Genomic DNA, 14,097 nt, shown 5'->3' on the forward strand with positions numbered 1-14,097 from the left:
CTTAAATGGAACGACGATATAATATTAATTGTCGGTAAAGCGGATGCCAGACTGAGATTCATCGGAAGAATCCTAAGGAAATGCAGTCCGAAAACAAAGGAAGTAGGTTACACTACACTTGTTCGCCCACTGCTTGAATACTGCTCACCGGTGTGGGATCTGTACCAGATAGGGTTGATGGAAAGAGATAGAGAAGATCCAACTGAGAGCAGCGCGCTTCGTTACAGGATCATTTAGTAATGGCAAAGGCGTTACGGAGATGATAGATAAACTCCAGTGGAAGACTCTGCAGGAGAGATGCTCAGTAGCTTGGTACGTGCTTTTTTTTTGAAGTTTCGAGAATATACCTTCACCGAGGAGTAAATCTGTATATTGCTCCCTCCTACTTGTATCTCGCAAAGATACCGTGAGGATAAAATCAGAGATATTAGAGCCCACACATAGGCATACCGACAATCTTTCATTCCACGAACAATACGAGACTGGAATAGAAGGGAGAACCGACAGAAGTACTCAAGGTACCCTCCGCCACACACCGTCAGGTGGCTTGCGGAGTATGGATGTAGATGTAGATGTAGATTTCCGTCGTCCGAGAGGGTGATTCTCAGACTGAATCCTGCATTCATGTAACGTTCCCGTTCAGCGTGTCTGAAATGTTTTTGAATTCTCATATTCATTTGTGACACATCTGTCCAAATGACTAACCGACTAATTCGTAATGTGTACAGTTAATGCATTCACACATAAAACACTAACTATTGCACATTTCCCTGATGAGTCGCCTTGTCTCTGTATCTACAGTATCGCTTCACATTCTTCATCGATCACGCCTGTATCGTCTTTAACGCTGGCTTCTCAGCCCCCACAGTTTCAACAGTTAGGAGAACGTTGTTTGTCGTTAGGCGTGTGGCTGCCGTCACTGAGCCTCGTAAGTAGCCGTCGTTAGCAACTCGCCTGATTTGTCAACGTCACTGCCATTCTCCGGCCAGTGGAGCGAACGATGTTCTCCCTCGGTGTACCCGACTTTACCTTCCTCAGTTGGTACTGGAAACTACATTCCGTTTGTCCCCAGCATTCACCGACTTTCGGTGGAACTGATTTCAAATAATCTTCGTTTACTTGAGAATGGTCCAGGTGACGAAACCGGTCATACTAAAAAACAAGTATAGTGTACACTTTATTGGTAGAAACTAAAGTTTAAGCAACTACACGTGTTATTTATTTAGTTCAATTACGTTCAGTTTGTTGTGCCTTGCAAAATGCCACCATCCATTATGAATACGATTTTGTTCCTACCTTTCTAAGGAAGTAGCATCTTTAATTTGGTGAATTCTCACTCTCTTGCACATGATATATTAAAATAGAATGTGTTTAATATTTAGCGCCCACCACGGTATGCTGCGTCATTGTCCTGACTGACTGACTGACTCATCACAGACCAGCCCAAATTCTTAGGAACAGAACCTTGAGAGTTGGAGAACGTGTGGATCTTGCGAGGTAGGCCACGGTTAAGAAAGGATTTTTCGAGATTCCAGTCCTAAGTGGTTGAAACTGCGAATGAAGGGGTTTTTGAAAAATGTTTCTATCAAGGCAAATTTGAAGCTAGACCTACGAAAATTGATACTTCGTTTCCCGCTCAGAAATAAAGAAATAAGAATTTCAGAATTTTTGAAATTTAACCAGATGGAAGTGTGGCAGGGGGGTGAAAACTTTTTTTGAGACTTCATTATTATTAAAGAACTTCTAAAGTATCTTAAAGCTAAATCTATGAATATTTTATCTGATTTCTATGTTACAAATGAAAAAAATATATGTTTCTGTGTTTTTGGAACTTGGACCCATAAGGGGACGAAATAGGGGATGAGTTTTTTTTATGAAAATATTTTATTAAGAAAAAATTTTTAAAGCTATATCTATGAAAATTTAAATTTGGCTACTCAGTTAAAATATAAAAAAATACTTGTTTCACTGTTTTTAGAAATCGAACCCCTATCGCGGAAAGGTGGGGGATGAAAGTCTGTATGGAAATATTTCATTATGTAAGCATTTTTGAAACTAAATCTATGAATGCTTGTATTTGGCTCCTCTGTTAGAAATAAAATGTTCACATTGTCACTGATTTTGGAAATTCAACCGCTAAGGGGGTGAAATAGGGGGTGAAAAGTTTTATGAAAATATTTGATTGCGGAATAAATTTTAGAGTGAAAACTTTGAAAATTAGTGTTTGGTTTCTCGGTTAGAGATGAAAAATACGTGTTTCACTGTTTCTGGAAAGTCAGCCTCTAAGGGAAAGCAAATAGGGTCATACCGGTTTAGTGACTCATCATCACCCAGCCTGAACTGCTACTGATGTGGGGGTGGGGGTGTGGAATCTATATTATAGGCATCACTTGAGAAGGGATTGTCCGAAATTCCACTCGTAAGGGATTGAAATAGTGGATGAAAGGCTTTTAGAAAGTATGACGCTATTAAGAGTATTTTAAAGATAGAACTTCAAAAACTGGTATTTGGTTTCTCAGTCAGAAAATGTAATATATCTTCAGCATTTATGAAATTCAACCTCTAAAGGGATAAAACACTGGATGGAAGTTTCTTGAAACTAATTAATTATGAAACAACAACTAAATGATTTTTAAGCCTACATCTCTGATAATTGGTATTTGACTGCCTGATTAGAAATAAAAAAACTACGTATGTCAGTGTTTCTGGAAGTTATACACCTAATGGAGTGCAATAGGGAGTGAAAATTTAAAAAAAAAATGTTTCGTTACCTTAAAATTATATTACAGATAAATTTTTTAATAATGGTATTTCACTTCTCGGTTAGATACACAGAAATATTTTTTATAAGATGAAAGTTCCTCCAGAAGAACGCAAAAGGCATGATTAACAAAAGCTTTGGTCACCAGCTACAACAATCGCTATTTAGCCACAAGTACATTGGGAAATTACCACGCTTATGTGGTCTTAACTTATATATGAACACCTATACAGACTGACCAAACAGATCTTTGACTGGGTAACCACTAGAAACAACAAATGGGTGGCAGAGGTAAAATACGACATGAACCAACTCAACATAATAGCACACACAATAAACGACAGAATAAAATTCAGAAACGTCATTAAGAAAACTAAACTAAATGAGATACACTGTGACAAACGTGTGTGTGTGTGTGTCTGTGTGCGTCTCTATGTGTGTGTGTGTGTGTGTGTGTGTGTGTGTGTGTGTGTGTGTGTGTGTGTGTTAAGAAGCCCACCATCTAATAAAGTACGCCATTGAGTCCGCAAAGCCACAACGGACGACCCTCACCGAACAGCTCTTAAGCTTCGCACCACTGCCCACCCAGCACCACATGGAGGTGTAATGTTTTGGAGAAATTTTGTCTAGCTTTGTTTAGATGGCAGCAGCTTTATACCTATAAAACTATTATATATAATTGGAAACAGAAAATTACAAAAGAAAAAAAAATTTGATTGAAGGAGAGGGATAAGAAAAAATAGGACGGCCTCAGTAGCAGATGTCCCTTCTTTGCCCGGATGAGGTCTTGGAATGTCTCTATCCAACATCGAATCCAAGTCTGCCACACAGTTTTTGATGTGCCGACTGATACAGCGTTACTTTTGTAAACAACTAGTGAGCAGCTTCAGCTTTACAGGGGCAGCATTACGTATCTACATATGGGCTTGTATGGCATAGTGGTAATAGATTATATATACAAACCTGCCTCGTGAATCAATCTATTCGTGGAAACCGTATTAACGTCGACATTTGCTGGCAGATTAAAACTGTGCTTCGGATTGTGATTCGAACCGGGCCTTCTTGCCCTTTCGCAGGCAAGTGTTCTACCAGCTGAGCTTCCCAATAGCGACTCATGGCCCGTCCTCACAGCTTTACTTCCGGCTGTACCTCATCTCCTACCTTCAAAACTTCAGAGACGTTCTCCTGCATAAACTGTGGGACTAGCGTTCCTGGAAGAAAGGGTGTTGTGGAAATATGTGTTTGCCGCACCATGAGGGATTGTTTCCACAATGGACTTTCTACTGTATAACTGAGTAGGCCTATGTGCTGATACGAAACTTCCGGGAGTCCCACTCTGACGCAAAATTTTTATGTGCAGGAAAGTTTCGTATCAATGCACAGACCGTTGAAGAGTGAAAAATTCATTCTGAAAACAATCCTGGAGGCTGTGGCTAAGCCATGTCTCGTCAATATGCTTTCTTTCAGGAGTACTAGACCTAAATGTTTTGAAGGGAGAATTTCTGAGACGTATGGAAGGTAGGAGATGAGGTACTGGCGGGAGTAAAGCTGTGAGGATAGCCACTAAGTCGTACTTGTGTAACTCAATTGGTAGAGCATCTGCCCGAGAAATGTACAGATCCCAGGTTTGAGTCACAGTCCATCACACAGTTATAATCTTCGAAGGAGTTTCTTAGCATTGCACACTCCACTGCGAAGTGAAATGCGTTCTTGTACTAAAGTTCTTTCAGTAGTTGCTGAGATCTCATCACATATTGTCAGAAATAGGCTGTGGGTGACTTTAATTCAACATAGTTCTGCCAGTTTGCAAGATATATTTGTAAGTTATACGCACAAATTTTCCTTACGAATCAATCTGTTCATTGGTGGAAACCGTATCAAAGTCCCCAGTCTAGTTCTGAGGTGAGCCTTTACTTACAGACACAAAACTACGCGTTATTATTTAAAGTCCCTCGTCAGGTTTTTCTATATGTGAAGACTAATTTTAGAAAGTACTGTAGGAATTTTCTACGGTTTGCGCTAATAGACTGATTCACAAGGAAGGCTTGTGTGGACAGCAGATAGGCTTAATGCAGTCCAAGTAAGAATCAGGATGCCCAGAGCTACCGCTACCGGCAGGCTAGAGCTATCTACGGAAGACTGTCCTTGGGTAGGGAATAGTCTCAATCTGTATTCTTTCAGACACTGGACGTAGTTCGATGCACGCTTCAATGTTTGCTAGAGTACAGTATCTAAGGCTGTGATTAATCTGAGGTAATGTTTGGTAGTTCATGATCTGAGGAGCCGCTCTGCGAATTACTTATCAGTGTCCCATTCACGTTCGTCAGTGATACAAATGTCCGTGACGTGTAATATTATTGGTATTTCCGTCCTAAGAAAGCTTTGAGTACCCTTTGAAAGACATTTGTTTTGTATAATTTACATAACTGTAAGATGCGCATCTAGCGCGGACGCTAATACATCGATTGCGCAGTCAAAGAAACATTTTAACAGAAGCTGAACTGTCGTTCCGCTTCGATCTAAATAAAAGATGACAGTAAAAAACGTTTGTAGATCTTCAGATTTTAATGTGCTTCTGCTTGTTATGTGAAAACGTAAAGGAGGTCGACTTTAAGTTAAAAAAGTGAGCGGTCTTGCTAGCGTGCAGACAACATTATTAATTAATAAAATTAAAGTAATTCATGTTCGAAACTGTAAATCAGCAAGTTATTGTTATCGGAGGTGTTGAACAGTGCAAGAATTGTCTTCAACGAAAGGAGAAAAGTAGTGACTATAATTTCTGAAAAAAAAAAAACGTGAACCAAGGAGACAGTACAGGACAGGCTGAAATCTGATCGCACCATACTGTTAGAAAAGTAATTATGTAAGTTGTATTGTTTATAAATAAGCCCTAATTTGCTAGTGAGAATTGTTTGAATAAATTTAGTGTTTACCAGACTTCTTATTCTGTTCTTTTCCTTTATACTTTTTTATCCTCCGTGCCATATTATTTTTATAAATGTCAAACAGCCTTTACTACAGCAGAGAATACTGCGGCATCCTGGTCGTAGACAGAAGGCCGCTCCTTGTCTTCTATGCAATTCATAGCCCAATTTATTAATGATTTCATTTGCAAATGCAATTTTTTTTTACTATTCATTGTTAAAGGTCCCTTAGGTAATTATAAAATTCATACTGATTATGTAAAGAAATCCGGGTTGTTCTTTTCCAAATAATAGAAGTCTTTGCGTAATCAGAAACTAGCCTCCTCCTGACAACGATCAGGAGCTGACCAGAAGACGGACGTCTTGGACCGCTTTCGTGTCTCCTGTGGCAAAGCTGTGCCAGACTGGAAACACGACATTCTAGTATGAAATACAGATTTAAATTGATAGAATTGAAATATATTTAACGTAATAATAATAATAATAATTTTTTTATCATACTAGAGACGCCATAGCAGGTCGCTGCTCATGACCAAATTACTGACGCTATTATTTGTACCATAAATGGAATGTCACAGTGAACAATGTATTGATTGGTGCTGGAAGTTTGTAAAAAAAAAGTGTGCTTTTATAAATCACTTTTGGTTCTCTCGTGAAATACCTGTTCCAACTGTAGAACTGAAATGTATATATCTAGCAGTCTGAAAAGATGCGGAATAGTCGAGGGGTGTCAGCTTTACCATCCATCGGCCTCGCCACTGTGGTAACACCGGTTCCCATCAGATCACCGAAGATAAGCGCTGTCGGGCTGGGCTAGCACTTGGATGGGTGACCATCGGGTCTGCCAAGGGCTGTTGGCAAAGCGGCGTGCACTCACCCCTTGTGAGGCAAACTGATGAGCTACTTGATTGAGAGGTAGCTGCTCTGGCCTCGGAAACTGACATACGGCCTGGAGAGCGGTGTGCTGACCACGTACCCCCCCCCCCCCCCCCATATCCGCACCCAGTGACGTGTGTGGGCTGAGGACGACACGGCGGCCGGCGGTAGCTTTTGGCCTTCATGGCCTGTTCGGGGGGAGTTATGTTTAGTTTTAGCCAGCCTTACCGGACTCACAATAATCTTCAATAATGCCCAATGCTGACATAAGTCCACACACTTTTGATGCACGGATGTGGCATAGTGGAAACCGCTCCGTTGCTGATTTGTCGACTGCTCTGAATACTGATATCCGGCGTTATGGAGATAATGTTACGCTCACATATTACGGTGGGAAAACGATGCTAGTATCTTCGGATCCAGTCATCTGGAGATTCCCGTACATGACAAATGGCTAAGATAAACAGACGCCACCAGAGATAATAAAATCTGCTTTCCGAATCATCTCCCACTAGACAACCAGACAGTGACCCTTGTGAAAGCTATAACGACACAAGAGATGAATTTGAGTCCGATTCGATTGAAAAATGTAAAATATCGAAAAAATATTTCAGTACGACAATTTAGAGTTCTAACTCGTTATTAGTGACCTCGAACTGCTTAATAACCTACGTTTTATGTGAATCCACTAATTTTATAGTTTTTGATCCACCAAATTGGATCCAACAGTTTGAATTTTGTAATCCCGACACAGTATTCCAGACCAGCGACCAAAAAATTTCAAGAGAATATAGTTTTGTAGGTGTTTATATCTAGTTTTCTGTTTTGCCCACAACAGATTTTGAAGCGAGTTGGCCCATTGCGCGACGGCCTAATGAGTGCCTACAACGGCATCGACACTGTTCGTGACAGAAAAGTGAGAAACTATAAATGTTATTGCCAAAATAGTTTCACTGAAGTAAGTCGTGCTTAGGTTGATGGATTCAGTTGTCACACAAAGGTCAAAATGACAGATATCGGGATAGAAAATCAACAAAAATCCTTCAAAGAAGTATTATTAATAGGATCTGGTGGGATTCATATACAATTCTACATAATGCGAAAGAAGTTATTTATTCTACAGCAGCAGTTTACCGTATATCGTTGGAGCAACGAAGTGGCCCTAGTGACAAATATGCGCCGGAATAACCCGTTCTCAAGAACCGTCCAGATCGAACGCATGCAACTGCAGGTCCTATGACGAACTGTTCGTTGACTTCCGTTTTGGGATCTTCGGCAGACATTCGATTAACGATGATCCTGACGTTTTGGCAGCACTAGTAGCCGGCAATGTCAAAGCTGCACCTTCCATTACTGGTGACGAATCAGCCACTTGTACCAGCACAACGATAGAGAAATCTTAAACAACCGTCAGCTGAAGCTCTCCAACCAGAAATCAACAAGCATTACAGCAACAAGTGACTGTTGAAGCTTCCTTAATACTGAAACAATTTTGCAACGCGCTCTACTAACATGACCCTTCTGCAGAGTGAAAATCGTCTCTCTAGCAATGAACATGGATTCAGAAATCAATATCGTGCGAGACACAGAAGCCAGTAGATACCGAGAACAGGTTGATGCCTCGGTTCTTCTGAAAGGTGATAGATACGATTCGGTGCTGTCATCCAGTGAACAAAATACAAGCGTACGAACTATCAGACCAGCTTTGCGATTCAGCTAAATAGTTTCTAGCAAATCTTCAGCAAGCCCTCCAGCATTTTGCTATCTCTGTAACTAACAGTGGGACGATCTGCAAAGAATCTATGGCTGTTGCACGGACTGGCAGTTCACACTCTACGTAAACAAATGTAACGTACCGTGTACAACCAGGCGGAGACGTTCGTTTTTGTTGCACGATTCTAGGGTAGTTGCTTGATGCATTCACATCGCTTAAATATCTGGAATTATGCCTACGGAGCGGTTTAGAACGGAATTGTGAAACACAAAACTAATCGCAGGAAAGTCCGATGCAGATGAAGACTGAGATTCATCGGAAGAATGATCAAAGACTGAAGTCCAGACACGAAAGGGATAGCTTACAAAGCCATTGTTCGATTAATACTTGATTAACGATTGCCAGTCTGTGACCCATATCAGACAGGACGAATGCAAGAAATGGTGATGATCCAATGAAGTGCAGTAGTTTTTGCCTCAGATTCATTTAGTGAGAACGAAAGCTTCATGGAGAAGCTCATCCAACTCCAATGGTAGTCACTACAAAAGAGGCATAGAGCACCTTGATGTAAATCACTGTTGATATTCGGTAAACTATGTTCCTAGACTATTCAACCAATATATGGCTGCCTCCTTCGTGAATATCTAGAGAACAACACACACGAAAAATGACAGAGATTCGAGATAGCACGGGGATTTAGCAGCAACCGTCATTCCCGTGCACCATTAGTGACTGCAACAGCAAAAGGGGTAAATAACAGTACTCACCGCCCCATACCATAGGGCTGCTTTCGAAGTATGGATGTAGGCACAGAACCACAGAAGCAACTAATACTTTTCTGTACGGACTCAAATACGTTCTACGCCGAAAGCAACCACCACGAAGCGGTCGCATTTGGTAAGCGTACATATTTAACCGGATTAGTTTCTTTCCTTTGAGTCGGTTTTTGTACAAACGTTTCTAACGGGGCGCAAGCATTGTTTTGTAGGAAACTCCTTGAGCGTGGTCAGTACAAAGGGAATTGGAAAAAAAAGTTCCGATTGAGGGCGTTGCCGCAGCTTATATGCGACGTACCGCGACTCAGATGCGGGTATATGAGCACCGACATGAAGGCAAGGGATTAATTGGGTATTCTTGACTGCGATGTGCCGATAAATGCGGCGTCGTTAACTATGGCGAATTTGTTACGAAATGTGTACAAACAAAACTTAAATGCTGCTGCTCTTTTCTTATCCGCCGAAAGATAAGATATCCAACCGGGAATGAATAATGTGCGCGGGGCAGTATGTCCGTCGAGAAGCATCGTTGTAGAATGCTGTGCCAGATTTCGTGCTGGCAGCGATTCGAAACGAAACGCTTGTGGATCTGTGAGGCCATCCTTATTCATAACGGATGATTTCAATTCAAGTGAGAGACTCTCGGGTACCCGCCCTGTAGTCCTGATATCTCCCCACGCCATTATCACCCTCTCAAACCCTTAAAAAATTCCTTGAAGGGTAGATGTTTCCTGTCGGACGGGGACGTGCAGTAGGCACTTATGGAATTCTTCACGCAGTAGGACACAGTGTTTTACCAGCTTCAACCGGGTACTTTGGTAGTACGATTTCCTCAGTGCTTACGGCGAATTTGCCTGACTGGTAAAGCGAATCTGGACTGTACGGCCTTCGAACACAAACTTTTGGATCGGTCGTTATATACTGATTTTAATGAAACTCCCAGCAGCATTACAGTTCAAGAGCAAGAACAAGAACCAGTCTGGACGCCTATTGAACATAATTTTACTACAGTCGACATCTCTTGGGCGTTGACACAAAGTGATTTGAACCTGTTTTCACTTTTACGTAATTATTTTTCATGTATGTTAACAATTCCTTTTCTGTTTGAATAAGTGCTGGATATCGTGCATAACCTGTTTTTAATTTCTCTACAGTACGATGTATATTTCTGGAATAAGTGGCACTATTACCTGTCGTTCCTAATGATGGTTTCTCGATGTATGATGTATACTTCTTCTTCACACGTTGTATTTTAAATGTATTTCAATAACACAATTAGAATTACAGGTATTTGTAAGTCTGCTTTTATTTCATATGGGTCCCACTGCTACTATAAGTTATGTAAAATCAAATAACTTTTATTATTATTCAAAACCGGTTACCTGGCAGTTTTATTACTGCTTTATAAACCTGTGAATGTGTGTATGGGTTCTGACCCAGTGCTTATGCGGAAGCGTATAATCATTTTTATAATTATGTTAGCTTGTCCAAAGGGACAAACGAGATGTACATCGTCATGTCGGTTAAATATGATAACAAAATTGTTTGTCTACACCTTCAAAACTTTTTTATAATTGATATTGTGTTTCACGGCATTTTAATTATTACGTAATGGCATTTTCGTACTATTACTATTTTTATACATTTGACGCCTTAGTCTTAACGTAACAAATGGCTCTGAGCACTATGGGACTTAACTGCTGAGGTCATCAGTCCCCTACAACTTAGAACTACTTAAACCTAACTAACCTAAGGACAATACACACATCCATGCCCGCGGCAAGATTCGAACCTGCGACCGTAGCGGTCGCGTGGATTGTAGTGCCTAGAACCGCTCAGCCACTCCGGCCGGCCTTAACGTAACAGTTTACGTAAATCACGAACGTTGTACTTCTAACTTCCCACACCAGATGGTGGGTACTATGTTTTTTCTAAAAAACTGTGTTATACCTCGTTTCATGTTATTCATATATTATTCTTCTTCCTTTTCTTTTTCTCTTTTACTTATCCTGCTCTCTGACAACTTATTATCGATCTGTTATATGTTTTGTAATTTGGTTTCTTAGAAAACTATACGCCAGTGTATTTTAGATGTTTCCTTCCCCCTTCGTCTGCTATGTTTTTTACGTACATTTTAAATTTGAATTACTTCATGGGTCACAATTGCACAAGAGGTATTTTGTGTTAATACCTTGCAAAGCCAGTAATATGAAGTCTTCACGTGACACATGTCACGTAGAGGGCGTTCCAAGCCCTGTCACACCGAGGTCTGCTGTACAGGAGCATGTAAACAGCGGCCTCTGTTTATGTGATCGCTCTAAGCTTGTGGTTATAGCTTGATACCAGTGCCTACCAATTTTAATTGTATATTACAGGTATGTTCCTACCAACTGTTATGTTCATACGCAGGTGTAGTTGTGATTTTCGGTTTTATACTCTGATAGTTATGTGAAAATTTTTAACTTCTTGCACTGAGGATGGTCACTGAGTGACCGAAAATCGATTTTACTGATAATAAAACAACAAAATATGGGCAATGCTGATTTTCCTTCCAAATCTATCCACTATTTGGTCGTGGTGCACACAACACGCCATGGAGTCGCCAGTCAGTCACACATTGATACACCACGAAAAAATCAATCCCTTAACAACACATCAGGAACTATGACACCATGGTACCATTTCAAACTATGATTAACTACAAATGTTATTATCAAGGTTTAAAACGTTGTTACACATATTTGACTTTAATATAACTAATTCGACCCAGAAAGACCTGTTCCAACGTCACAATTGCTTATGTATAAGGATGCTACGATGATCTGCAAAGAATCTATGGCTGTTGCACGGACTGGCAGTTCACACTCTGCGTAAACATATGTAACGTACTGTGTACAACCAGGCGGAGACGATAACAGTTTTGGATCTAAACAGATTTTGAAAATAGTATAGGAATAACTATTATTAACATATTGACAATAATTACTGTTCTCCGTTTATAACAGATTTTTTACTATCGTTCAAACGAAATATGTTTTACCTTAATTGTTTGTGGCGTCTATAGTGCTTTTTATGTTTCTTATGTTTAGTGTATGTTCATTATCTCTAGTGTACACACTTCTGGAACCTCTTAACTACATATTAAAATGTTCACTGCACCTTACCTTGTCACTATAATCTTACCCTGTACTGCCGAGTTGGGTGAACATGTTTAAATACAATAATAAAAATTCAGTGGCAGCAGTCGGATTAAAATCTACAAGATAAATGGCATTCAAATGCCAACTCAGGAATTGAGGCCGCAAATATTAATACTATAAAATTCTTAATTTCAGCAGTTGTCTGTATTTTCAGCTTGACTCATTAGGGAGAATTTGGAACCTGAAAACCTATTCCCCTTCCAGAATCTAGATCTGAAACGAAAAACTTTACTTACGGTAGTAACGCTGAGTGCGCTGTAATACCTTAGTCTTACTACCCAGTAAGGAGGAAGTCACTATGATAGAACTATTTCATAACAGAAAGCCTTCCGAGTTATATGTTTGTAATTCCTCTTCTCACAACCTAAGTGGATCCTGTAGCTCCAAAAGTGGCAAATTAGTGGACTACCATATTTCCGACTGCAAGCGGTTTTTTCCTTACTTCCAAATAGCTCCGGTCTGAGCGAGAATGAAGTTCGAAATGTTTTGAAACAATTCATTCACTGTTGGCGGTAAAAATAGAGAACTGAGGTCTCTTACGCAGACAAAACAGATGGTATTAATTGCCGCCGATTTTGTTTACCTCTACAATTGGCAAAATAAAAGCCAGTAAGCGAGCTCTACTCAAAGCGATGTAGGATGGATACATGGACGACGAAGAGTTGCTTCGGCTTCATTGTTTACTTTTAAAGTTTTAAACATTGTCGAGAAGCCATTAAGCAAAATTAATCGTGGATAGGTAAAAACTGACGATTCATTCACGTTATTATTTGCCTTAACACTCTCCTCCTCTCGCCCCCTGTAAGTTGAATGTAGCTGCGTCGTATTCTCGAAAAAAAGTTTTAATAAAACTGTCGAGCATCAGGGTCTGGAGGTTGCGTACTTTATTAGTATTAAAAATGTCTTAAGCCCGGGCTCGACTGCCGCTAGTGCTTAGATTTTGAAAAATAATCAGCACTGCCGGCCAAAGATTGCCGGTATCAGAAATCATTCTCATTTCGTCAACGGCCTCGTCAAAGAGGGCGGATGAATGAAAAGAGGTTCAGGGCACTCTCTTGCCCCCAGAGTGGCAAACTGCGCCTAAAGGCCGACGAATCAGCAATGATCTTTGGCATGAGGATGCAGAAGGCAATGGAAACCCCCCACATTAAAGACACATAATTTTTATCCCCCTGAGTAAATGTCATGATCAACTATCCATTTGGTTCGACACTGGACTCGCATTCGGGAGGACGACGGTTCAATCCCGCGTCCGGCCATCCTGATTTAGGTTTTCCGTGATTTCCCTAAATCGCTCCAGGCCAATGTCGGGATGGTTCCTTTCAAAGGGCACGGCCGACTTCCTTCCCCGTCCTTCCCTAATCCGATGAGACCGCTGACCTCGCTGTCTGGTCTCCTTCCCCAAACCAACCAACCATCTATCCATTGGCAAAAGTTTTTGGATTATTTCCACTTTCGGATCAGCGGGAGGAAAAGACTGAATAACCAACGAGCGTCTAACGTTCAACAAATTGGAGTGCAGAATGTCAGAAGTCTGAACGTAGTAAGGGGCCTAGACAATCTCAAAAGGGATCTGCAAAGGCTGGGTCAGTGAAGTGAAATGAAAGACGGTAAAGAATTCTGTTCAAATGAATATAGGTAAAAATCCACAGCAGCGGAAGACTGAACAGTTCATGGATGGGTTCATTTTCATCGAAATCGATGGCAAACGAACACGGACAGCGATAGTTCAGGTATACATGCCGACTTTGGAACTGATAATGAAAAGATAGAGAGAGTGAGTTTATGGGGATATTGAATGGGTTATGCAGTTCGTAAGTGGAGATGAAAATCTAATGGTGATGGG

General features: G+C 40.6%; 1 pseudogene; it reads left to right on the top strand.

The window, feature by feature from the left end:
• The first annotated feature begins 6,427 nt into the window (after positions 1-6,427).
• Positions 6,428-6,545, top strand: LOC126102422 (5S ribosomal RNA; annotated as a pseudogene).
• Positions 6,546-14,097: the final 7,552 nt, after the last annotated feature.

Source organism: Schistocerca cancellata, chromosome 9, assembly GCF_023864275.1.
Source record: "Schistocerca cancellata isolate TAMUIC-IGC-003103 chromosome 9, iqSchCanc2.1, whole genome shotgun sequence".
NCBI classification, from domain to species: Eukaryota; Metazoa; Arthropoda; class Insecta; order Orthoptera; family Acrididae; genus Schistocerca; species Schistocerca cancellata.